The sequence below is a fragment of the Lissotriton helveticus genome, assembly GCF_964261635.1.
Source record: "Lissotriton helveticus chromosome 1_1 unlocalized genomic scaffold, aLisHel1.1 SUPER_1_unloc_5, whole genome shotgun sequence".
Taxonomy (NCBI): Eukaryota; Metazoa; Chordata; class Amphibia; order Caudata; family Salamandridae; genus Lissotriton; species Lissotriton helveticus.
In genome coordinates this window covers 1,434,724-1,462,525 of record NW_027611692.1, presented here as the reverse complement: position 1 = coordinate 1,462,525, position 27,802 = coordinate 1,434,724, and positions in this window count along the sequence as shown.

Below are 27,802 nucleotides of genomic sequence, written 5' to 3'. Positions count from 1 at the left end.
AATGTCTGGAGCTAGCAATCTACCAGTTCCTCAGAGAGTACCGTTTGACCCCACATTGCACTACAGGAGTCTCTCCAAGCCGACTCTCTTTCAATGGAGTCGTAGTAGACACCATCCCACACCACCCTGCGTGGGAACGTGCCCCGCACCCAAAGAACCGGTCCATGGAACAGCGCACCAAAACCAATCAAGAAGCGTCCCGACGAAGGCGAGCAACGGACAGTCCAATTCAAGTCGGGGATAGGGTCCTGGTGAAAGACCGTCGCCCCGGAGGGAAATTCCGCATGCCTTTTGAACTGGACCCATGGACAGTGACGGAGGTAAATGGAACCATGATCACAGCTACCAGGAACGGCGAGTCTGTCACCAGAAATGTCTCATTTTTCAAGCAAGTGCCTGAGGAGAACATAGACTGTGACCAGGATGAGTGGTACCCGACCACTCCTCATCGGCCCTCAAGTTCCGTGGATATCAGCACTGCAGCAAGCCAAGTAGAGGACAATGCCCCGGGCATCCAGGTCACGCAGAGACCCGTGGAGGACTCCACTGCTCAGGAAACCAGAGACTCGGAAGAATCACCTGCAGCCACCGGGGAGAGTCGAAGCCAGACAAGATACAGCCTACGTCCGTGCCCAAAGCCTTCCCAGAGGTATCGCGACTTCGTGGCACAGTGCTGGCGTTGAAGTGATCGAGATGGCTGACCCCGCCGAGAACTGAAGTAAGACTGTTCTGTTTTTGTAGTTAAAGTGTTATATCATGTTGCCAGTTAATCAGAGACTGAACCAGAGACAGTTGGTGAACTATCGTATGGATGTCATCATCCCCATGCCTCAACATGGTCGCTGACCGGATAGACTTTGAGAGATAGACTTTGAGCATCTGAATGTTTTGTATATTCCTGTTTTTCATCCCTAGGTAAAGGAGGAATGTAGTGTTGCTGCCAGTGGGGCGTACCACTGCAGCACACGCCCCCTCCCACCGATTCCTGTGTGTTCCCCCCTGGGACGTGCAGGCTCTTGGTTTCCCCCTTACGTGAGCGCGGTGGCGCGACTTATTGAATAAATAGCCCAGAGCCCTGGGCGTGGTCAGTGCGTAACTAACCACCACCTGAACTACATGTGTCCCCGTGCCTCTGTTCTGCAGGCCCACACTAGGACACTACAACCTCCTCTGCACCCCTGGACAGGCCTCGCCTCCTCTGCACCCCTCTGGACAGGCCTCACCTCCTCTTCCCCCCTGGACAGGCCTCACCTCCTCTTCCCCCTGGACAGCTTCCATGCGCTTCCTCTAGGCACTGCCTCTAGGTGCTGGCTCTAGGCGCTGCCTCCGAGCGCTGCCTCCGAGCGCTGCCTCCGAGCGCTGCCTCTAAGTGCTGCCTCTAAGCACTGCGTCTGGACGGTGCGTCTAAAGCTGGGGTCTCTGAGCCGAGAGGGTCTTGTCTGAGCCCCTCAGGCACGGGGGCTCTCGGGTGGGGGGGGGAGGGGGAGCTGCTATGGCCACGCCCCCTCTTTAACACCACAGACCCTCATGTTTATAATGTTCTCGGTGATGTCATTGTAGCGCCTTGAGGCCCAGGCGCTAGACGGCTCCAGCGCACGGACGCCTTCAAGAGCAGGAATCCAGGAAAGAAGGTGACCCCCTTCAAGGGGGAGGAGGGGGTGCCAAGCCCCCCGGGTGCCCCCCGGCAAGTGACAGCTGCAGAAACGTGGGCCATGTCTGGTCTGGAGGCAGAGGGGGAGGGGGGGGGTCTTACCTTATCATGGAAGTCTGGACACATCCAGGGGGGCCTGTGGCGCCGCTGGGGGGGCAGGGTCTGCTCGCACCCTGGTTCTTTCTGCTGATGGAAGACAGGGGCTTCAATGCCCGGCCCCCTCCTGCCCCTCCTCTGGACAGGCCCCTCCATGCCCTCAACGCTCGGCTCCCCCCTTCCTCTGGCTGTTCCTTGGCAACGAATCCATCCGAGGAGCATTTATTTCTTGTCCGGGCAGAAAACAAAGAGCGCACAGAAATAGAAAGACCCTCCCAGGGTTCAGGGGCGGCTGGTTTGAGGGGCGCAGTCGAGGCGTGTCTGTGACTGTGCAGCAGGTGCAGCGCACCGGGCACAGAAATAGAAAGACCCTCCCTGGGTTCAGGGGCGGCTGGTGTGAGGGGCGCAGTCGAGGCATGTCTGTGACTGTGCAGCAGGTGCAGCGCACCGGGCACAGAAATAGAAAGACCCTCCCTGGGTTCAGGGGCGGCTGGTGTGAGGGGCGTGCAGGCGAGGCGTGTCTGTGACTGTGCAGCAGGTGCAGCGCACCGGGCACAGAAATAGAAAGACCCTCCCTGGGTTCAGGGGCGGCTGGTGTGAGGGGCGCAGTCGAGGCGTGTCTGTGACTGTGCAGCAGGTGCAGCGCACCGGGCACAGAAATAGAAAGACCCTCCCTGGGTTCAGGGGCGGCTGGTGTGAGGGGCGTGCAGGCGAGGTGTGTCTGTGACTGTACAGCAGGTGCAGCGCACCGGGCACAGAAATAGAAAGACCCTCCCAGGGTTCAGTGGCGGCTGGTGTGAGGGGCGTGCAGTCGAGGCGTGTCTGTGACTGTGCAGCAGGTGCAGCGCACTGGGCACAGAAATAGAAAGACCTCCCAGGGTTCAGGGGCGGCTGGTTTGAGGGGCGCGCAGGCGAGGCGTGTCTGTGACTGTGCAGCAGGTGCAGCGCACCGGGCACAGAAATAGAAAGACCCTCCCAGGGTTCAGGGGCGGCTGGTGTGAGGGGCGCAGTCGAGGCGTGTCTGTGACTGTGCAGCAGGTGCAGCGCACCGGGCACAGAAATAGAAAGACCCTCCCTGGGTTCAGGGGCGGCTGGTGTGAGGGGCGTGCAGGCGAGGCGTGTCTGTGACTGTGCAGCAGGTGCAGCGCACCGGGCACAGAAATAGAAAGACCTCCCAGGGTTCAGGGGCGGCTGGTGTGAGGGGCGTGCAGTCGAGGCGTGTCTGTGACTGTGCAGCAGGTGCAGCGCACCGGGCACAGAAATAGAAAGACCCTCCCAGGGTTCAGGGGCGGCTGGTTTGAGGGGCGCAGGCGAGGCGTGTCTGTGACTGTGCAGCAGGTGCAGCGCACCGGGCACAGACACAGAAAGACCCTCCCAGGGTTCAGGGGCGGCTGGTTTGAGGGGCGCGCAGGCGAGGCGTGTCTGTGACTGTGCAGCAGGTGCAGCGCACCGGGCACACAAATAGAAAGACCCTCCCAGGGTTCACGGGCGGCTGGTTTGAGGGGCGCGCAGGCGAGGCGTGTCTGTGACTGTGCAGCAGGTGCAGCGCACCGGGCACAGAAATAGAAAGACCTCTCAGGGTTCACGGGCGGCTGGTTTGAGGGGCGCGCAGGCGAGGCGTGTCTGTGACTGTGCAGCAGGTGCAGCGCACCGGGCACAGAAATAGAAAGACCCTCCCAGGGTTCACGGGCGGCTGGTTTGAGGGGCGCGCAGGCGAGGCGTGTCTGTGAATGTGCAGCAGGTGCAGCGCACCGGGCACAGAAATAGAAAGACCCCCCCAGGGTTCACGGGCGGCTGGTTTGAGGGGCGCGCAGGCGAGGCGTGTCTGTGAATGTGCAGCAGGTGCAGCGCACCGGGCACAGAAATAGAAAGACCCCCCAGGGTTCAGGGGCGGCTGGTTTGAGGGGCGCAGTCGAGGCGTGTCTGTCAATGTGCAGCAGGTGCAGCGCACCGGGCACAGAAATAGAAAGACCTTCCAGGGTTCAGGGGCGGCTGGTTTGAGGGGCGCAGTTGAGGCGTGTCTGTGACTGTGCAGCAGGTGCAGCGCACTGGGCACAGAAGTAGAAAGACCCTCCCAGGGTTCAGGGGCGGCTGGTTTGAGGGGCGCAGGCGAGGCGTGTCTGTGACTGTGCAGCAGGTGCAGCGCACCGGGCACAGAAATAGAAAGACCCTCCCAGGGTTCAGGGGCGGCTGGTTTGAGGGGCGCGCAGGCGAGGCATGTCTGTGACTGTGCAGCAGGTGCAGCGCACCGGGCACAGAAATAGAAAGACCTTCCAGGGTTCAGGGGCGGCTGGTTTGAGGGGCGCAGTCGAGGCGTGTCTGTGAATGTGCAGCAGGTGCAGCGCACCGGGCACAGAAATAGAAAGACCTTCCAGGGTTCGGTGGCGGCTGGTTTGAGGGGCGCAGTCGAGGCGTGTCTGTGACTTTGCAGCAGGTGCAGCGCACCGGGCACAGAAATAGAAAGACCTTCCAGGGTTCAGGGGCGGCTGGTTTGAGGGGCGCAGTCGAGGCGTGTCTGTGAATGTGCAGCAGGTGCAGCGCACCGGGCACAGAAATAGAAAGACCTTCCAGGGTTCAGGGGCGGCTGGTTTGAGGGGCGCAGTCGAGGCGTGTCTGTGAATGTGCAGCAGGTGCAGCGCACCGGGCACAGAAATAGAAAGACCTTCCAGGGTTCAGGGGCGGCTGGTTTGAGGGGCGCAGTCGAGGCGTGTCTGTGTCTGTGACTGTGCAGCAGGTGCAGCGCACCGGGCACAGAAATAAAAAGACCTTCCCAGGGTTCAGGGGCGGCTGGTTTGAGGAGCGCAGGCGAGGCGTGTCTGTGACTGTGCAGCAGGTGCAGCGCACCGGGCACAGACACAGAAAGACCCTCCCAGGGTTCACGGGCGGCTGGTTTGAGGGGCGCGCAGGCGAGGCGTGTCTGTGAATGTGCAGCAGGTGCAGCGCACCAGGCACAGAAATAGAAAGACCCTCCCAGGGTTCACGGGCGGCTGGTTTGAGGGGCGCGCAGGCGAGGCGTGTCTGTGAATGTGCAGCAGGTGCAGCGCACCAGGCACAGAAATAGAAAGACCCTCCCAGGGTTCAGGGGCGGCTGGTTTGAGGGGCGCAGGCGAGGCGTGTCTGTGAATGTGCAGCAGGTGCAGCGCACCGGGCACAGAAATAGAAAGACCTTCCAGGGTTCAGGGGCGGCTGGTTTGAGGGGCGCAGTCGAGGCGTGTCTGTGAATGTGCAGCAGGTGCAGCGCACCAGGCACAGAAATAGAAAGACCTTCCAGGGTTCAGGGGCGGCTGGTTTGAGGGGCGCAGTCGAGGCTTGTCTGTGACTGTGCAGCAGGTGCAGCGCACCGGGCACAGAAATAAAAAGACCTTCCCAGGGTTCAGGGGCGGCTGGTTTGAGGAGCGCAGGCGAGGCGTGTCTGTGACTGTGCAGCAGGTGCAGCGCACCGGGCACAGACACAGAAAGACCCTCCAAGGGTTCACGGGCGGCTGGTTTGAGGGGCGCAGGCGAGGCGTGTCTGTGACTGTGCAGCAGGTGCAGCGCACAGGGCACAGAAATAGAAAGACCCTCCCAGGGTTCACGGGCGGCTGGTTTGAGGGGCGCGCAGGCGAGGCGTGTCTGTGACTGTGCAGCAGGTGCAGCGCACCAGGCACAGAAATAGAAAGACCCTCCCAGGGTTCACGGGCGGCTGGTTTGAGGGGCGCGCAGGTGAGGCGTGTCTGTGAATGTGCAGCAGGTGCAGCGCACCGGGCACAGAAATAGAAAGACCTTCCAGGGTTCAGGGGCGGCTGGTTTGAGGGGCGCAGTCGAGGCGTGTCTGTGAATGTGCAGCAGGTGCAGCGCACCGGGCACAGAAATAGAAAGACCTTCCAGGGTTCAGGGGCGGCTGGTTTGAGGGGCGCAGTCGAGGCGTGTCTGTGACTGTGCAGCAGGTGCAGCGCACCGGGCACAGAAATAAAAAGACCTTCCCAGGGTTCAGGGGCGGCTGGTTTGAGGAGCGCAGGCGAGGCGTGTCTGTGACTGTGCAGCAGGTGCAGCGCACCGGGCACAGACACAGAAAGACCCTCCCAGGGTTCACGGGCGGCTGGTTTGAGGGGCGCGCAGGCGAGGCGTGTCTGTGAATGTGCAGCAGGTGCAGCGCACCAGGCACAGAAATAGAAAGACCCTCCGAGGGTTCACGGGCGGCTGGTTTGAGGGGCGCGCAGGCGAGGCGTGTCTGTGAATGTGCAGCAGGTGCAGCGCACCAGGCACAGAAATAGAAAGACCCTCCCAGTGTTCACGGGCGGCTGGTTTGAGGGGCGCGCAGGCGAGGCGTGTCTGTGACTGTGCAGCAGGTGCAGCGCAACGGGCACAGAAATAGAAAGACCCTCCAGGGTTCAGGGGCGGCTGGTGTGAGGGGCGCGCAGGCGAGGCGTGTCTGTGACTGTGCAGCAGGTGCAGCGCACCGGGCACAGAAATAGAAAGACCTCCCAGGGTTCAGGGGTGGCTGGTTTGAGGGGCGCGCAGGCGAGGCGTGTCTGTGACTGTGCAGCAGGTGCAGCGCACCGGGCACAGAAATAGAAAGACCCCCCCAGGGTTCAGGGGCGGCTGGTTTGAGGGGCGCAGGCGAGGCGTGTCTGTGACTGTGCAGCAGGTGCAGCGCACCGGGCACAGAAATAGAAAGACCCTCCCAGGGTTCAGAGGCAGCTGGTTTGAGGGGCGCAGGCGAGGCGTGTCTGTGACTGTGCAGCAGGTGCAGTGCACCGGGCACAGAAATAGAAAGTCCTCCCAGGGTTCACGGGCGGCTGGTTTGAGGGGCGCGCAGGCGAGGCGTGTCTGTGACTGTGCAGCAGGTGCAGCGCACCGAGCACAGAAATAGAAAGACCCTCCCAGAGCTGGTTTGAGGGGCGCGCAGGCGAGGCGTGTTTGTGACTGTGCAGCAGGTGCAGCGCACCGGGCACAAAAAATAGAAAGACCTCCCAGGGTTCACGGGCGGCTGATTTGAGGGGCGCGCAGGCGAGTCGTGTCTGTGACTGTGCAGCCGGTGCAGCGCACCGGGCACAGAAATAGAAAGACCCTCCCAGGGTTCACGGGCGGCTGGTTTGAGGGGCGCGCAGTCGAGGCGTGTCTGTGACTGTGCAACAGGTGCAGCGCACCGGGCAAGGAAATAGAAAGACCTCCCAGGGTTCGCGTGCGGCTGGTTTGAGGGGCGCAGTCGAGGCGTGTCTGTGACTGTGCAGCAGGTGCAGCGCACCGGGCACAGAAATAGAAAGACCTTCCAGGGTTCACGGGCGGCTGGTTTGAGGGGCGCGCAGGCGAGGCGTGTCTGTGACTGTGCAGCAGGTGCAGCGCACCGGGCACAGAAATAGAAAGACCTCCCAGTGTTCAAGGGCGGCTGGTTTGAGGGGCGCGCAGGCGAGGCGTGTCTGTGACTGTGCAGGAGGTGCAGCGCACCGGGCACAGAAATAGAAAGACCCTCCCAGGGTTCACGGGCGGCTGGTTTGAGGGGCGCGCAGTCGAGGCGTGTCTGTGACTGTGCAGCAGGTGCAGCGCACCGGGCACAGAAATAGAAAGACCTCCCAGGGTTCACGTGCAGCTGGTTTGAGGGGCGCAGTCGAGGCGTGTCTGTGACTGTGCAGCAGGTGCAGCGCACCGGGCACAGAAATAGAAAGACCCTCCCAGGGTTCAGGGGTGGCTGGTTTGAGGGGCGCGCAGGCGAGGCGTGTCTGTGACTGTGCAGCAGGTGCAGCGCACCAGGCACAGAAATAGAAAGACCTCCCAGGGTTCAGGGGTGGCTGGTTTGAGGGGCGCGCAGGCGAGGCGTGTCTGTGACTGTGCAGCAGGTGCAGCGCACCGGGCACAGAAATAGAAATACCCTCCCAGGGTTCAGGGGCGGCTGGTGTGAGGGGCGCAGTCGAGGCGTGTCTGTGACTGTGCAGCCGGTGCAGCGCACCGGGCACAGAAATAGAAAGACCTCCCAGGGTTCAGGGGCGGCTGGTGTGAGGGGCGCAGTCGAGGCGTGTCTGTGACTGTGCAGCAGGTGCAGCGCACCGGGCACAGAAATAGAAAGACCCTCCCAGGGTTCGGGGGCGGCTGGTTTGAGGGGCGCAGGCGAGGCGTGTCTGTGACTGTGCAGCAGGTGCAGCGCACCGGGCACAGAAATAGAAAGACCCTCCCAGGGTTCAGGGGCGGCTGGTTTGAGGGGCGCGCTGTCGAGGCGTGTCTGTGACTGTGCAGCAGGTGCAGCGCACCGGGCACAGAAATAGAAAGACCTTCCCAGGGTTCACGGGCGGCTGGTTTGAGGGGCGCGCAGGCGAGGCGTGTCTGTGACTGTGCAGCAGGTGCAGCGCACCGGGCACAGAAATAGAAAGACCCTCCCAGGGTTCACGGGCGGCTGGCTTGAGGGGCGCGCAGGTAGAGGCGTGTCTTTGACTGTGCAGCAGGTGCAGCGCACCGGGCACAGAAATAGAAAGACCCTCCCAGGGTTCAGGGGCGGCTGGTTTCAGGGGCGCGCAGTCGAGGCGTGTCTGTGACTGTGCAGCAGGTACAGCGCACCGGACACAGAAATAGAAAGACCTCCCAGGGTTCACGGGCGGCTGGTTTGAGGGGCGCAGTCGAGGCGTGTCTGTGACTGTGCAGCAGGTGCAGCGCACCAGGCACAGAAATAGAAAGACCCTCCCAGGGTTCAGGGGTGGCTAGTTTGAGGGGCGCGCAGGCGAGGCGTGTCTGTGACTGTGCAGCAGGTGCAGCGCACCGGGCACAGAAATAGAAAGACCCTCCTAGGGTTCAGGGGCGGCTGGTTTGAGGGGCGCGCAGGCGAGGCATGTCTGTGACTGTGCAGCAGGTGCTGCGCACCGGGCACAGAAATAGAAAGACCCTCCCAGGGTTCAGGGGCGGCTGGTTTGAGGGGCGCAGGCTAGGCGTTTCTGTGACTGTGCAGCAGGTGCAGCGCACCGGGCACAGAAATAGAAAGACCTCCCAGGGTTCAGGGGCAGCTGGTTTGAGGGGGGCGCAGGCGAGGCGTGTCTGTGACTGTGCAGCAGGTGCAGCGCACCGGGCACAGAAATAGAAAGACCTCCCAGGGTTCACGGGCGGCTGGTTTGAGGGGCGCGCAGTGTAGGCGTGTCTGTGACTGTGCAGCAGGTGCAGAGCACCGGGCACAGAAATAGAAAGACCTCCCAGGGTTCACGGACGGCTGGTTTGAGGGGCGCGCAAGCGAGGCGTGTCTGTGATTGTGCAGCAGGTGCAGCACACCGGGCACAGAAATAAAAAGACCCTCCCAGGGTTCAGGGGCGGCTAGTTTGAAGGGCGCGCAGTCGAGGCGTGTCCGTGACTGTGCAGCAGGTGCAGCACACCGGGCACAGAAATAGAAAGACCTCCCAGGGTTCACGGGCGGCTGGTTTGAGGGGCGCGCAGGCGAGGCGTGTCTGTGACTGTGCAGCAGGTGCAGCGCACCGGGCACAGAAATAGAAAGACCCTCCTGGGTTCAAGGGCGGCTGGTTTGAGGGGCGCGCAGGCGAGGCGTGTCTGTGACTGTGCAACAGGTGCAGCGCACCGGGCACAGAAATAGAAAGACCTCCCAGTGTTCACGGGCGGCTGGTTTGAGGGGCGCGCAGGCGAGGCGTGTCTGTGACTGTGCAGGAGGTGCAGCGCACCGGGCACAGAAATAGAAAGACCCTCCCAGGGTTCACGGGCGGCTGGTTTGAGGGGCGCGCAGTCGAGGCGTGTCTGTGACTGTGCAGCAGGTGCAGCGCACCGGGCACAGAAATAGAAAGACCTCCCAGGGTTCACGTGCAGCTGGTTTGAGGGGCGCAGTCGAGGCGTGTCTGTGACTGTGCAGCAGGTGCAGCGCACCGGGCACAGAAATAGAAAGACCCTCCCAGGGTTCAGGGGTGGCTGGTTTGAGGGGCGCGCAGGCGAGGCGTGTCTGTGACTGTGCAGCAGGTGCAGCGCACCAGGCACAGAAATAGAAAGACCTCCCAGGGTTCAGGGGTGGCTGGTTTGAGGGGCGCGCAGCCGAGGCGTGTCTGTGACTGTGCAGCAGGTGCAGCGCACCGGGCACAGAAATCGAAAAACCCTCCCAGGGTTCAGGGGCGGCTGGTTTGAGGGGGCGCGCAGTCGAGGCGTGTCTGTGACTGTGCAGCAGGTGCAGCGCACCGGGCACAGAAATAGAAAGACCCTCGCAGGGTTCACGGGCGGCTGGTTTGAGGGGCGCGCAGGCGAGGCGTGTCTGTGACTGTGCAGCAGGTGCAGCGCACCGGGCACAGAAATAGAAAGACCCTCCCAGGGTTCACGGGCGGCTGGTTTGAGGGGCGCGCAGGTAGAGGCGTGTCTGTGACTGTGCAGCAGGTGCAGCGCACCGGGCACAGAAATAGAAAGACCCTCCCAGAGTTCAGGGGCGGCTGGTTTGAGGGGCGCGCAGTCGAGGCGTGTCTGTGACTGTGCAGCAGGTACAGCGCACCGGACACAGAAATAGAAAGACCCTCCCAGGGTTCAGGGGTGGCTAGTTTGAGGGGCGCGCAGGCGAGGCGTGTCTGTGATTGTGCAGCAGGTGCAGCGCACCGGGCACAGAAATAGAAAGACCCTCCCAGGGTTCAGGGGCGGCTGGTTTGAGGGGCGCGCAGGCGAGGCATGTCTGTGACTGTACAGCAGGTGCTGCGCACCGGGCACAGAAATAGAAAGACCCTCCCAGGGTTCAGGGGTGGCTGTTTTGAGGGGCGCAGGTGAGGCGTGTCTGTGACTGTGCAGCAGGTGCAGCGCACCGGGCACAGAAATAGAAAGACCTCCCAGGGTTCAGGGGCAGCTGGTTTGAGGGGGGCGCAGGCGAGGCGTGTCTGTGACTGTGCAGCAGGTGCAGCGCACTGGGCACAGAAATAGAAAGACCCTCCCAGGGTTCGGGGGCGGCTGGTTTGAGGGGCACAGTCGAGGCGTGTCTGTGACTGTGCAGCAGGTGCAGAGCACCAGGCACAGAAATAGAAAGACCTCCCAGGGTTCACGGACGGCTGGTTTGAGGGGCGCGCAAGCGAGGCGTGTCTGTGATTGTGCAGCAGGGTGCAGCACACCGGGCACAGAAATAGAAAGACCCTCCCAGGGTTCAGGGGCGGCTAGTTTGAAGGGCGCGCAGTCGAGGCGTGTCTGTGACTGTGCAGCAGGTGCAGCGCACCGGGCACAGAAATAGAAAGACCTCCCAGGGTTCACAGGCGGCTGGTTTGAGGGGCGCGCAGGCGAGGCGTGTCTGTGACTGTGCAGCAGGTGCAGCGCACCGGGCACAGAAATAGAAAGACCCTCCTGGGTTCAGGGGCGGCTGGTTTAAGGGACGCAGTTGAGGCGTGTCCGTGACTGTGCAGCAGGTGCAGCACACCGGGCACAGAAATAGAAAGACCTCCCAGGGTTCACGGGCGGCTGGTTTGAGGGGCGCAGGCGAGGCGTGTCTGTGACTGTGCAGCAGGTGCAGCGCACCGGGCACAGAAATAGAAAGACCCTCCCAGGGTTCACGGGCGGCTGGTTTGAGGGGCGCGCAGGCGAGGCGTGTCTGTGACTGTGCAGCAGGTGCAGCGCACCGGGCACAGAAATAGAAAGACCTCCCAGGGTTCACGGGCGGCTGGTTTGAGGGGCGCAGTCGAGGCGTGTCTGTGACTGTGCAGCAGGTGCAGCGCACCGGGCACAGAAATAGAAAGACCCTCCTAGGGTTCATGTGTGGCTGGTTTGAGGGGCACAGTCGAGGCGTGTCTGTGACTGTGCAGCAGGTGCAGCGCACCGGGCACAGAAATAGAAAGACCCTCCCAGGGTTCGGGGGCGGCTGGTTTGAGGGGCGCAGTCGAGGCGTGTCTGTGACTGTGCAGCAGGTGCAGCGCACCGGGCACAGAAATAGAAAGACCCTCCCAGGGTTCAGGGGCGGCTGGTTTGAGGGGCGCGCAGTCGAGGCGTGTCTGTGACTGTGCAGCAGGTGCAGCGCACCGGGCACAGAAATAGAAAGACCCTCCCAGGGTTCACGTGCGGCTGGTTTGAGATGCGCGCAGGTGAGGCGTGTCTGTGACTGTGCAGCAGGTGCAGCACACCGGGCACAGAAATAGAAAGACCCTCCAGGGTTCAGGGGTGGCTGGTTTGAGGGGCGCGCAGGCGAGGCGTGTCTGTGACTGTGCAGCAGGTGCAGCGCACCGAGCACAGAAATAGAAAGACCCTCCCAGGGCTGGTTTGAGGGGCGCGCAGGCGAGGCGTGCTTATGACTGTGCAGCAGGTGCAGCGCACCGGGCACAGAAATAGAAAGACCTCCCAGGGTTCACGTGCGGCTGGTTTGAGGGGCGCGCAGTCGAGGCGTGTCTGTGACTGTGCAGCAAGTGCAGCGCACCGGGCACAGAAATAGAAAGACCCTCCCAGGGTTCAGGGGTGGCTGGTTTGAGGGGCGCGCAGGGGAGGCGTGTCTGTGACTGTGCAGCAGGTGCAGCGCACCGGGCACAGAAATAGAAAGACCCTCCCAGGGTTCAGGGGGGGCTGGTTTGAAGGGCGCGCAGGCGAGGCGTGTCTGTGACTGTGCAGCAGGTGCAGCGCACCGGGCACAGGAGTGGAATGTCCCCCCATTCATTTCCATTGATGGAGCGAGGTGGGGGCTCTGGAGCCATGAAAGAGGCCCCGGGGCTGCGCTGGACTCGAAATAAGGAAAAAAGACCCCCCCCCCACCCCCCTCAAACTGCGGCCATTGGATCCGAGTGAAAAGAGGCATTTATCCGTGGAAGGGAATCAGATCAGAAAATACACAGCTTCAAGCGGGGAAAACGAACCAAATATACTTTAGATTTGATAGAACTCAAAACAAGCTCCGGCTCGAGAACCATCTCCAGCAGAAAATAAAAAAAATACATTTTCCATGGAGACAGGGAGAGCAGGAGGCTTTGTATCTCTGTCTGTTTAAGTCTTGGTGTGACGTCAGCTACACGTGAGATGATGATGTCAGCAATATTTGGACCTGGATGATTTTACACTCGTGAATAACATGCTCAGTCTACGGGGGATTTACAGAGAGATGGGTGGGGACATTGGAGTTTTACAATTAAGATATTTAAAGATCACGGCTGTACTACAGCTGGTTACACATAAGTCATCAAATTTTGTTTACAGATATAAAGGTGGGTACCTGAAAGAGGTCTTTGTATTAAACCATGAGGTGCACACGACATGTGCACAGTAACTCATCCCACACACATCTGGAATCAATGATACTTATAGAGGGAAGAGTGTTTGTTTTAAACCGTGAGGTGCACACGACATGTGCACAGTAACTCATCCCACACACATCTTGAATCAATAATACTTATAGAGGGAAGAGTGTTTGTATTAAACCATGAGGTGCACACGACATGTGCACAGTAACTCATCACACACACATCTGGATCAATAATACTTATAGAGGGAAGAGTGTTTGTTTTAAACCGTGAGGTGCACACGACATGTGCACAGTAACTCATCACACACACATCTGGAATCAATAATACTTAGAGGGAAGAGTGTTTGTTTTAAACCATGAGTTGCACACAACATGTGCACAGTAACTCATCACACACACATCTGGACTCAATAATACTTATAGAGGGAAGAGGGTTTGTTTTAAACCATGAGTTGCACACGACATGTGCACAGTAACTCATCACACACACATCTGGAATCAATAATACTTATAGAGGGAAGAGTGTTTGTATTAAACCATGACTTGCACACGACATGTGCACAGTAACTCATCACACACACATCTGGATCAATAATACTTATAGAGGGAAGAGGGTTTGTTTTAAACCATGAGTTGCACACGACATGTGCACAGTAACTCATCACACACACATCTGGAATCAATAATACTTATAGGGGGAAGAGTGTGTGTTTAAACCATGAGGTTCACACGACATGTGCACAGTAACTCATCCCACACACATCTGGATCAATAATACTTATAGAGGGAAGAGTGTTTGTTTTAAACCATGAGGTGCACACGCCATGAGCACAGTATCTCATCACACACATCTTGAGCCAATAAAACTTATAGAGGGAAGAGTGTTTGTTTTAAACCATGAGGTGCACACGACAGGTGCACAGTAACTCATCCCACACACATCTGGAATCAATAATACTTATAGAGGGAAGAGTGTTTATATTAAACCATGAGGTGCGCAGGACATGTGCACAGTAACTCATCACACACACATCTGGAATCAATAATACTTATAGAGGGAAGAGTGTTTGTATTAAACCATGAGGTGCACACGACAGGTGCACAGTAACTCATCCCACACACATCTGGAATCAATAATACTTATAGAGGGAAGAGTGTTTATATTAAACCATGAGGTGCGCAGGACATGTGCACAGTAACTCATCCCACACACATCTGGATAAATAATACTTATAGAGGGAAGAGTGTTTGTTTTAAACCATGAGGTGCACACGAAATGTGCACAGTAACTCATCACACACACATCTGGATCAATAATACTTATAGAGGGAAGAGTGTTTATATTAAACCATGAGGTGCGCAGGACATGTGCACAGTAACTCATCCCACACACATCTGGATAAATAATACTTATAGAGGGAAGAGTGTTTGTTTTAAACCATGAGGTGCGCACGACATGTGCACAGTAACTCATCACACACACATCTGGATCAATAATACTTATAGAGGGAAGAGTGTTTGTATTAAACCGTGAGTTGTGCACGACATTTGCACAGTAACTCATCACACACACATCTGGATCAATAATAATTATAGAGGGAAGAGTGTTTGTATTAAACCATGAGGTGCGCACGACATGTGCACAGTAACTCATCTCACACACATCTGGAATCAATAATACTTATAGAGGGAAGAGTGTTCGTATTAAACCGTGAGGTGCGCACGACATGTGCACAGTAACTCATCCCACACACATCTGGAATCAATAATACTTATAGAGGGAAGAGTGTTCGTTTTAAACCGTGAGGTGCGCACGACATGTGCACAGTAACTCATCCCACACACATCTGGAATCAATAATACTTATAGAGGGAAGAGTGTTTGTATTAAACCGTGAGGTGCGCACGACATGTGCACAGTAACTCATCCCACACACATCTGGGATCAATAATACTTATAGAGGGAAGAGTGTTCGTATTAAACCGTGAGGTGCGCACGACATGTGCACAGTAACTCATCCCACACACATCTGGAATCAATAATACTTATAGAGGGAAGAGTGTTCGTATTAAACCATGAGGTGCGCACGACATGTGCACAGTAACTCATCCCACACACATCTGGAATCAATAATACTTATAGAGGGAAGAGTGTTTGTATTAAACCATGAGGTGCGCACGACATGTGCACAGTAACTCATCCCACACACATCGGGAATCAATAATACTTATAGAGGGAAGAGTGTTTGTTTTAAACCATGAGGTGCGCACGACATGTGCACAGTAACTCATCCCACACACATCTGGAATCAATAATACTTATAGAGGGAAGAGTGTTTGTATTAAACCATGAGGTGCGCACGACATGTGCACAGTAACTCATCCCACACACATCTGGAATCAATAATACTTATAGAGGGAAGAGTGTTTGTTTTAAACCATGAGGTGCGCACGACATGTGCACAGTAACTCATCCCACACACATCTGGAATCAATAATACTTATAGAGGGAAGAGTGTTTGTATTAAACCATGAGGTGCGCACGACATGTGCACAGTAACTCATCCCACACACATCTGGAATCAATAATACTTATAGAGGGAAGAGTGTTTGTTTTAAACCATGAGGTGCGCACGACATGTGCACAGTAACTCATCCCACACACATCTGGAATCAATAATACTTATAGAGGGAAGAGTGTTTGTATTAAACCATGAGGTGCGCATGACATGTGCACAGTAACTCATCCCACACGCATCTGGAATCAATAATACTTATAGAGGGAAGAGTGTTTGTTTTAAACCATGAGGTGCGCACGACATGTGCACAGTAACTCATCCCACACACATCTGGATTCAACAATACTTATAGAGGGAAGAGTGTTTGTTTTAAACCATGAGGTGCGCACGACATGTGCACAGTAACTCATCCCACACACATCTGGATCAATAATACTTATAGAGGGAAGAGTGGTTATATTAAACCATGAGGTGCGCACGACATGTGCACAGTAACTCATCCCACACACATCTGGAATCAATAATACTTACAGAGGGAAGAGTGTTTGTTTTAAACCATGAGGTGCGCACGACATGTGCACAGTAACTCATCCCACACACATCTGGAATCAATAATACTTACAGAGGGAAGAGTGTTTGTTTTAAACCATGAGGTGCGCACAACATGTGCACAGTAACTCATCACACACACACATCTGGAATCAATAATACTTACAGAGGGAAGCGTGTTTGTATTAAACCATGAGGTGCACACGACATGCGCACAGTAACTCATCCCACACACATCTGGAATCAATAATACTTACAGAGGGAAGAGTGTTTATATTAAACCATGAGGTGCGCAGGACATGTGCACAGTAACTCATCCCACACACATCTGGAATCAATAATACTTACAGAGGGAAGAGTGTTTGTTTTAAACCATGAGGTGCCCACGACATGTGCACAGTAACTCATCACACACACATCTGGATCAATAATACTTATAGAGGGAAGAGTGTTTGTATTAAACCATGAGGTGCACACAACATGTGCACACTAACTCATCACACACACATCTGGATCAATAATACTCATAGAGGGAAGAGTGTTTGTATTAAACCATGAGTTGCGCACGACATGTGCACAGTAACTCATCACACACACATCTGGATCAATAATAATTATAGAGGGAGGAGTGTTCGTATTAAACCGTGAGGTGCGCACGACATGTGCACAGTAACTCATCCCACACACATCTGGAATCAATAATACTTACAGAGGGAAGAGTGTTTGTATTAAACCGTGAGTTGCGCACGACATGTGCACAGTAACTCATCACACACACATCTGGATCAATAATAATTATAGAGGGAAGAGTGTTCGTATTAAACCGTGAGGTGCGCACGACATGTGCACAGTAACTCATCCCACACACATCTGGAATCAATAATACTTACAGAGGGAAGAGTGTTCGTATTAAACCGTGAGGTGCGCACGACATGTGCACAGTAACTCATCCCACACACATCTTGAATCAATAATACTTACAGAGGGAAGAGTGTTTGTTTTAAACCATGAGGTGCGCACGACATGTGCACAGTAACTCATCCCACACACATCTGGAATCAATAATACTTATAGAGGGAAGAGTGTTTGTATTAAACCATGAGGTGCGCACGACATGTGCACAGTAACTCATCCCACACACATCTGGAATCAATAATACTTACAGAGGGAAGAGTGTTCGTATTAAACCATGAGGTGCGCACGACATGTGCACAGTAACTCATCCCACACACATTGGGAATCAATAATACTTATAGAGGGAAGAGTGTTTGATTTAAACCATGAGGTGCTCACGACATGTGCACAGTAACTCATCCCACACACATCTGGAATCAATAATACTTATAGAGGGAAGAGTGTTTGTGTTAAACCATGAGGTGCGCACGACATGTGCACAGTAACTCATCCCACACACATCTGGAATCAATAATACTTATAGAGGGAAGAGTGTTTGTTTTAAACCATGAGGTGCGCACGACATGTGCACAGTAACTCATCCCACACACATCTGGAATCAATAATACTTATAGAGGGAAGAGTGTTTGTATTAAACCATGAGGTGCGCACGACATGTGCACAATAACTCATCCCACACACATCTGGAATCAATAATACTTATAGAGGGAAGAGTGTTTGTTTTAAACCATGAGGTGCGCACGACATGTTCACAGTAACTCATCCCACACACATCTGGATTCAACAATACTTATAGAGGGAAGAGTGTTTGTTTTAAACCATGAGGTGCGCACGACATGTGCACAGTAACTCATCCCACACACATCTGGATCAACAATACTTATAGAGGGAAGAGTGGTTGTATTAAACCATGAGGTGCGCACGACATGTGCACAGTAACTCATCCCACACACATCTGGAATCAATAATACTTACAGAGGGAAGAGTGTTTGTTTTAAACCAGGAGGTACGCACGACATGTGCACAGTAACTCATCACACACACATCTGGAATCAATAATACTTACAGAGGGAAGAGTGTTTGTTTTAAACCAGGAGGTGCGCACAACATGTGCACAGTAACTCATCACACACACATCTGGAATCAATAATACTTACAGAGGGAAGCGTGTTTGTTTTAAAGCATGAGGTGCGCACGACATGTGCACAGTAACTCATCCCACACACATCTGGAGTCAATAATACTTACAGAGGGAAGAGTGTTTGTTTTAAACCGTGAGGTGAGCACGACATGCGCACAGTAACTCATCACACACACATCTGGAATCAATAATACTTATAGAGGGAAGAGTGTTTGTATTAAACCGTGAGGTGCGCACGACATGTGCACAGTAACTCATCACACACACATCTGGATCAATAATACTTATAGAGGGAAGAGTGTTTGTATTAAACCGTGAGTTGCGCACGACATGTGCACAGTAACTCATCACACACACATCTGGATCAATAATAATTATAGAGGGAAGAGTGTTTGTGTTAAACCGTGAGGTGCGCATGACATGTGCACAGTAACTCATCCCACACACATCTGGAATCAATAATACTTACAGAGGGAAGAGTGTTCGTATTAAACCGTGAGGTGCGCACGACATGTGCACAGTAACTCATCCCACACACATCTGGAATCAATATTACTTATAGAGGGAAGAGTGTTTGTATTAAATCATGAGGTGCGCACGACATGTGCACAGTAACTCATCCCACACACATCTGGAATCAATAATACTTATAGAGGGAAGAGTGTTTGTATTAAACCATGAGGTGCCCAGGCCCCAGCGAAGCCCAGACAGTGAGGCACCAAGATCCACCCAGGTGGTCGAGTGGCCACTCGACAGATCCCGGAGAAAAGGGAGTTTCGATGGCCCTCCAGCCATCCCCGGACGCCTGGTTTCGATCGCCTCCGGCATCCCTGGGCGCTGGCCCCACTCCCCTGCTGGGTGTCTGGACACCATCATCCTGGCCCCTCTGACCCCCAGGCGCGAGGGTCCGGACATCAAAGGGCCCCAGTCCTATATCTGGGCCAGCCCCGGAGTAGGACGCCAGTTGTATCCTGGACTGGAAGCCCTGTTGACGCTGTCACGGCTGACACCAGAAGAACTCCTTGCCTGTAACCTGAAGAGACCCTGAGAGCCTGCTGGCGCTGCCGCGGCCCACCTTTGCTCAACCATCTTGAGGGCCTGCTGGCGCTGCTGCGGCTGAACCATCTTGAGAGCCTGCTGGCGCTGCCGCGGCTGAACTATCTTGAGAGCCTGCTGGCGCTGCCGCGGCTGAACCATCTTGAGAGCCTGCTGGCGCTGCCGCGGCTGAACCATCTTGAGAGCCTGCTGGCGCTGCCGCGACTGAACCATCTTGAGAGCCTGCTGGCGCTGCCGCGGCCTCCTCTCCGTTAAGACCACCTATCGAGTCCTGCTGGCGCTGCCGCGGCTCGACCTCTCGGAACCCCCGGCTCGAGGATTGAGAGCTGTGCGCAGGGTATCCCTTCTTGCATCCATACCGAGACTGTCTTGCTACCCTGTCCCTTTAACGAGGCTCTACAGATCCCTCGATCTGCCTGTATATACCGCTGAGACCCAGCAACCTTTATTCTTGATAAAGCCTAAGAACTGAACCTCTTGTGTGGTGTCCGTTTGTAGTGTTGTGGTTACCCTGCTGTACGATCATAGGAGGGGACCCTCACCCAGGAGGCCTCTTGATAACGCTCGGCTACTTCTCGACAGAGGGGTGGACCTAGGGGTGGTCAGTCAGACATCTTCTGTCTCCCCCGGGATCGCCTTTCTAACAAATGCCTGCAGGCTGAGTCCCAGTGCTTGCTGAAGAGGAGAAGGCTCTGGGGAATTCTTCCTTGAAGGCTTGAATGACGCAGGGCTCTGTGGAATCCTTGAACGACGAGCAAGAATCAAAAGAGCCGAGCAACCAGGGCTTTGAAGAGCAAGGCTATTTATAGCCTGGATCCTGGGCTTTGTCTGGGCGTGTTCTGGCAACGTGTCAATTCAGATACCAAGCACATCTTTAAGCTGCACAGAGCAGCTGTCTCATTTAAATGCACATGCTCTCCGGTCTCCTTACTTCCAACAAGCATTGGCAAAAACAAATGTTAAAAAGGAAAACAATATACAAATAAGCATTGGTCACAGAAAATAGCAACAAATGAATAATGAAAGAAACCACTGGTCACAGTTAATTCATTGTTGAATTACTGCGACATGATTAATCTTTTAACAACATGTATGTTGGCAAATAACACATAGCGAGCCAAGGATAGTGTGACAGGATTTCCTGATAGCGGGTCCAAGGACGAGGACCTCTGTCTTCTCCGAGTTGAGCTTCAAGCAGCTGTTGTTCATCCAGGCTGCAACGTCCTTCATTCCTTCCTGGAAGCAGAGTCTGGTGTCTTAGGGGTTCCCCATGAGGGAGAGCATGAGCTGGGTGTCGTCGGCGTAGGATACTATGCTGAGTCCATGCTGTTTGACAATGGTGGCGTAGGGGGCCATGTAGTTGTTGAAGAGCATAGGGCTGAGCGGGGATCCTTGGGGTATTTTGCAGCTGACCTCTGTGGGTTCGGCGAGGAAGGGTGGGAGTTTGATCCCTCGGGTTTTGCCAGAGAGAAAGGAGCGTATCCAGTCGAGGGAGGTTCTTTGTATACCGGCGTCATGGAGTTTGGTTGCGAGAGTGCGGTGAGAGACGGTTTTGAAGGCTGCAGAGAGGTCTAGTAGGATGAGCGGCGCAGTGTGGCCTTGGTCGAGTAGCATGCGGATGTTGCCGGTGGCGCCAAAGAGGGTGGAATCATGCTGTAGTTGCTGCAGATTCCAGACTGGGAGGGGTCGAGGATGGCGTTCTCTTCGATGAAGGTGGTCAGCTGGGCATTGATGGATCTCTCTGTGATTTTGGCTGCGAAGGGAAGGAGAGAGATAAGCCAGTAGTTCTTTAGATCCGTCGGGTCGTCCAAGGGTTTCTTGAGGAGGGGCTTGTCCTTTGCCCACTTCCAGATGTTGGGTAAGATGCCGGATTTGAAGGAGGCATTAATGATTCGGCCTAGCTTGGGTGCCATGGTGGCGGCTGCTCTGTGGTAGATATGCAATGGGTAGGGGTCTGTGGGGCTCCTGAGTGAGTGTTCTTCATGGTCATGGCGGTGTCTTCGGTGGTGACAGGTTTCCAGGTGGTGATGGTGGTGGGGGTCGTGGGGAGGGAAGAGGGGGGAGGGGGGTGGTGTCAAGAGTCTGTTCGCTGATGTTGTCGTAGAGGGCCTTGATTTTAAGGTGGAATTAGGAGCTGAGTGTGTTGCAGAGGTCCTGGGATGGTGAGACGTCCGTGGCTTCGCAGGAGGATTTGGTAAACTGCTATATAACGTTGAAGAGTTATTTTGCGTTACTTGCGTTGGTGTAGATTTTGTTCTTGATAAAGGTCCACTTGGTGGCTCTAATAGGCTGGTGGTATTCAGGCATGGCATTCCTGTAGGTGTTCTGATCTTTGGTGGTTTTCCTGTTCCTCCAGAGTTTCTCGAGGCATCTGCAGGAGCGCCTGGCTTCTTGGAGGTCAGAGGTGAACCAGGTGGCCTTCAGGGGGCATTCTTTGACAGGGTGGCAGTGGGGTGCGAGCTTGTCTGCACAGCTGGAGATCCAGCGGTGTAGTTATTTGACTGCAGAGTTGGCGTCGGTTGTGCCGAGGGGGGTCATGGAGGGTGTTGGTGCCGAGGTGTTCCTCTGTGATCTTACTCCAGTTCCTACGTGGCAGGCACAGGGCGGGATTGGGTGTGGTCGTGGTGTTGAAGGTTAAGTGTATACAGTGGTGGTCTGCCGGAGGGGCTGTGTGGTGTGGCTGAAGTGGGTGTTTGTCCCTCCTGCGAAGATGGGGTTGAGGATGTGTCCGGCTCTGTGGGTGGGCGTGTTGACCAGCTGTTTCAGTCCAAGGTTGGCGAGGTTGTCAAGGAGGGTGGTGGAATCGGGGTCACTGTGGTTGTGGACGTGGAAGTTCAGGTCTCTGATGAGCATGTAGTCCATGTAGGCGATGGTGTGGGGTGCGACGAAGTCCGCAATGGTGGTGACAGAAGAGGCATGAGGCCCAGGCGGTCTGTAGACGAGGGTCCCATGCAGCGTGGTTCTTGGGCTGTTCTGGATCTCTTGTGTGCGATGGCGAGCCCTCCGTCTGGGCGGTGGGGGAGGTCCTTTCTCTGATTCTTGAATCCGTCAGGGATGCCGGTGGCGATGTCAGGGGCTGAGGAGGCATTGGTCAGTGTTTCTGTGAAGAAGGCGACTTCTGGCGAGAGGGTGGTGAGCAGGTCCCAGATCTCTATGGTGTGTCTGTGTATAGAGCACAGTTAGTGGAAGAGTTAGGGTTAGATAGTTAGTGGAAGAGTTAGGGTTAGATAGTTAGTGTAAGAGTTAGGGTTAGATAGTTGGTGTAAGTTAGTGTTAGATAGTGTATGAATTAGGGTCAGATAGTTAGTGTAAGAGTTAGTGTTTGAAATGTTCTAAAATGATAATTTGGAACCTGAGAGCAATATTGTTTGCGAGGCCCGGGGCTCAGATCATGCTTCTTTTTGTTTACCTAATTTTCACAGCTGCCAATCATAAAGGAGTAATCTCAAAAACAAGATTTATATAGTATATATCAGTAACCACTGCCTACCAATCACTGCCCTTTATTCTCCTCAAATATGGCCGGCATCATGTTGACTACCTCTTTTTTTGCTGCTCAGTAGCCAAAATGAATGCGGAAGTATTTGAGTGCAGAAGTTATTAAAGGAATGTGCCCCTTTTTGACATGGTCACCCCTACTTTATCCAGTATTTGATGCGATTTTGACTGGAAGTGCATTGGGTTCCTGCTAACCAGGTTCCCATTGCCAGATCCCTTTCCCAAAACTGTTCAATTGTTTCCACAAAAGGCAATATCTTTAGCACCCTCTGTAAGTCCTTAGTAAATGGTACCCCAGGTACCTAGGGCAAGGAGGATAGAGGGCACCTAAGGGCTACAGCATATATTGGGCCACCCTAAGGGACCCCTCAGCAAAAACATACACACTGCCACTGCAGGCTGCATGTCTTGGTGCAGACAAAAGTGAAAACACCACATCGCTCACCTCTCTGTGTGCCATGCCAGCATACACTGCATGCAGTGTGAATAAGTCACCCCTACAGCAAGACTTACAGCCCTAAGGCAGGGAGCACTATGCTACATGTGTGGACATATTTGCATGAGCAGATATGGTGCTGTGTTGGTTAGTTCCATTACTGCCTGTAAAAGTGAACAGGGAAGGCGTTTTAAGTGCATGTGCAGAACACTGGTGAAAACGAGTTCCCCAACTACATGATGGTATCAAACATCTCGTATTAATACGCCCATGCTGATTCCAGTGGTGATTTATTTATACATGCACCCAGAGGGCACCTTAGAAACCTACCAACTACTAGTGTGCTACGCTGCCTGGTCCTAGCCAGCCTGCCACCGCAGACAAGGTTCTGGCACCCAGGGGTGAGGGGCTTTCTCTCAGGAGGTCTGAAACAAAGCCCGCTCAGGCAGAGGGTGTTTACAACCCCTCCCACAGGATGACCAGTGAATTAGCATTCCAAGGCAGGGAGCTTCAAAGAGCCCACCGCCTTTGGGAACCTGGCTTTGCTCACAGGAGAGGATGCTGATCCCCCTTTGCCAGGGTCTGCTCGGTGCCTGGACAAGGTGGGAAAATTTGTAGTCAGAAAGGTGTGTTCACCTTCAGGATAGTTCCACCCCTAAGATGGGCTACCGGAGTGAACGTGAAATCTCAGAGTCATCTTTGTGATGGCAGAATTAGGAACTCTGGGACAGAGTTAAGCACACTTCCCTCAGGATTCTTTGGCTACTACCCTTCACTCCCCTAAATCTAGTATTTAGGGGAGCCCCGGCACCATGAAATGAGTTCCTGATGACCTGAAATAAGAAGACGGTTGTGAAGATTCGAAAGAAGGAACAGAAGACACTAACTGACTTGGTGCCAACCGGATTGCTGTCCTTGACGACTGCGACAAAGACCACTTGTCCTGCCGCGTCTGCAGAAGCCTGGGAGAAGTGCCAGCACTTCACCCACGAACCAGGATCGCCCATGGAGCAGTAGAGCTGCTTTCCTGCATCCTGCAGGCACCCAAACAGGACTGAGAGGACTCCAGACACCAAAAACCCAACACGGCATGCACCGTTGGCGAAGAGGACCAAAGGTGTCCCTGAGCATCATAAGAGCTCAGTCCACCTGCTGATTCAGCCTGACTGGCCTCCCAGTCCAAACCCGAAGCCTTTTTGCAACCAGACCGATCCCCGTAGATTAAAATTGGGCACCAGATGCTGTATTGCACCACTGCACCTGGCCGTCGTAGAACCCCTGGGGGTGACCTGTTGATGCTGCCTTGGACCTTGCCCCATACTCACCTTAAGACCAAGAGAGTGATCAGGTGAGGCGCTGTAAAGAACTTGTATGCAGCATTTGTTTTTCCCCCATAGGATAGCATTGACGCTTATGAAAATTGCACTGTTACCTGATCGTATTGATTCTGGTGCCTAAATATATATCAGGATATGTGTTTTTTTATAAATTGGTGTGGCTCTCCTTATTGAGTCGTGTGTACCATTTATTGACTCTGTGCGTATCACAGATCTCTGACACTCCTCTCTGATAAACCTAAGGCTGCTCGACCTCACTACTCCGTCGAAGAGCACCTTGAAGATTGCTAAAGCAAACCCCGTCCACTCATACAGGAACCCCTGGGCTCCGTGCACAGTAGACCTCTTTTTGGTATACTTTATAAAGAGCCAGTTTACCACAGTTATCATTCATATATCTGTTTGTGGTCAGATCTTCTTATATACGCTTATGTACGTGTTTGCTTCTTGATTGATTCTTTTATTTGATTGTTAATGTAATTGAAAGAGAAGCTTGTCTGCCGAGTGATGCAATCGGTGGGTAATTGTCACAGCGTTTTCATCTGTGGAGCAGTAGATTTGGGTCAGACTGCACCCTCTCTGATCGGAGGACCGCAGTCTTCTACTGCCTGCTTTGATGCACGCGCCCCAGTGTGCCCACTCTGCTTTGCACGAGCGATAAGCCCATGGCCGAGCTGTGATAATTAGACCCACAAGACACGTTCAATACCACCTCATACACTGATCGCGGGACCCTGAGGGCCTCATTTACCAAGAATTGGCATACAGCAGCATTGCAAGTCTTTTTTGTTGCCCTGCGCCAATCAAAAGGGCAGGAGTGCACCGTACAGGACACAGTGCATTACTGGCCTGTCAGGCGCACATTTTGCAGCCGAGCACCAACACAGACACCCTTGCACCATGGTGCTCTGGGGTCTATGTCTGCTGAAGAACGTGGCACACATGGAAAGAGGAATAAAAGAGGAGAAATTAAAACATTTCTCCTCATTATGCCTGCTTTGGGGAGGTGTAAAGTTTTGGCATTGCCCCAGGTTTACTTGAGTGTCTAAATCTGGGGCGGTGTCAAAATAAATGGGTGTTTGTGGGAAAACCCACATCAACACCCATGGAACACCTCCTTGATGCAGAGTAAGCTAATGCAACGCTTTGCACTGCCTAGCCTTACTCCATATCCATGAAGCGTTTTGCGTCGCCTTGTAGATATGATTCAGAGGCCTGCACCACACGAGCTTTAAAAGAAAGTGACGCTCCAGCTGGTCAGGCCTCTTGGAAATGAGGCCAGAGTTTGCACCAGCAAGATCAAAACTATTTTTCTACAGAGAGTAGCTGACAAGTACTAGGGTACTCGGCCCCTGATGCCCTTACCACTGAGAAGGACTACAATAATTTCATTAAGGGGGACCGCCCAGAACGAGACCTCCCTCCATGCTTATTTTTCAGGGTATAGATCATTCCATGTCAAATAACATTTGGGTGGGGGGAAAAGTGAGATATTTCTTTAACAACTGGGACATGTTGTCTCAAGACACCTGGATACTAGACACGGTAACAGACTTCAAGTTGGAGCTTTACAGCTCTTCAGCTGAGTGACGTTTATGCAACTATTGCAGGTTTCCAGGTTAGACAAAGAAGGTAATCCCATCTAGGACCGGGATATTGTGGTTGAACTGTTTGAAACTGAGCATACTCAAAGACGAGGCAGTAAGATGGTGCTGGCCATACCTGAGCATAATGGGCAGTGATTTGTGGACTGTGGTTACTGACATCATGGGAAATGTAGTTTTTTAGTGAACTGTTGATTGGTTGCTGTGCAAATTAAGTAATAGAAAAAGAAGCATTATTCCCACCAATATGTGCTTAATAACATTTTTAATTCTTGACGTGATAGCTCAAATAAAATTTCTCTCAACACGTACATACAGATACATAAACATTAGGTCTGGGCGGTGAACTCCGCTCCGTTTGTAGACATTGTGGAGTTTTTCGCACTCCGCAGAGCACTCGGAATTCAGAAAAACATTTCTTCGCTTGTGCTCACCAACGTTAAATTGAAGAGCGTGAGCAAGGAAAATCCAGCACTAGACCATCTCCCAGCCAAATTTCTCAACGCGGCTGCCCGGGGATGGGCACTCGCACTCATGTCGAGAAACCTTCCATTCACGTTGAGGAAGCTGCTGCTCTAGTAGAACTTCTACTCAAGTGGCGGAAAGATGCGGTGCCCTCTTGCACTGTGCGTGGTGCTGTTCGCACTGATTTTACTGCGCGGGACAAACATCTGGCGCCAAAAAATCACTGTGTTTTAGTAAATTAATTTTGAGTCTAATATGCTAGTAACTTGTACTTTTAGAGCCTGTGTAAGCCGAATAAAGTTTTATATCTGGCTGATATGCCGTAAATGTGCCAACGCAGCTGTAACAATCTTGTGACCCGCTGGCTTGCTCTTGACAATAATCCAGTATCACAGCTTCAGCTGAGGCCCCCAATTCCTAGTCTCATCATTCACCATTGGACACACATACATGCCACCATTGCTACTTAGTTCATTCCTAGAGATCCACACGTCACTGCAGATCCAGGGCTTGCTACCAGCCACAGCAAGCTCCAGCACTTGCCCAAATAGGATAGGATATAAGTCTATAGAGCGCTCGATTGCCGTGCCGTCTTGGCGCTAATGTATGTAGAATGGAAGTATGGCCTGTGTTACCGGGGCACCATGTGGAAGTGAACAGCCATGTTTTCAAGTCCTTCCTAAAGACCTGCTGATTAGATTGAAATTTCATGGCCATAGGCATTTTGTTCCATAACTTTGATGCACAACTTGATAAAGTCCTTCCATCCCATCTTGCCCGTCTGATTGTAGCAATCTGGATAAGGCCCAAATTAGCAGATCTAAGGGCACTTGGGGGGGTATAACATAGGAATTTTTTGGCGAGATCCTCAGCACCTCCACCATAAAGTGCTTTGTGCACCAGGCATAAGGCCTTAAATTCCACCTGCTGCTGGATGGGAAGCCAGTGCAGTGACTTAATTCCTGCCAAGGTTGATTGTCCTTTAGGAATGTTTAGAAGTAATCTTGCTGCAGTGTTCTGTAGAGACTGCAGTTTTCTCAGCTGGGTCTTATCAATGCCCAAAAAAAGGGCATTGCAATAGTCCAGTTTAATAGGAAGAGCGCCACCACCAGCGTCTTTTGCAATTCTTGTGAGAGTAAAAAGAAGCAGGAGGAAGTGAGACTGTTTACCTGGGCAGAAAAATTAAACTGGTCATCGAAGATGAATCCGAGGTTCCTGACCTTGGGGACAGGACACGGGCATTCCCCGGCCTCAACCGGCCACTAGGAGTCATTCCACAGGCACCGGCCAGGGCCAAACGCTATCACCTCCGTTTTGTCAGTGTTCATTTTCAGGAAGCTATGGTTCATCCAGGTCATGATCTCAGTGAGACAAGCATGAAACCTGGCGGCTGTGGCCTCAG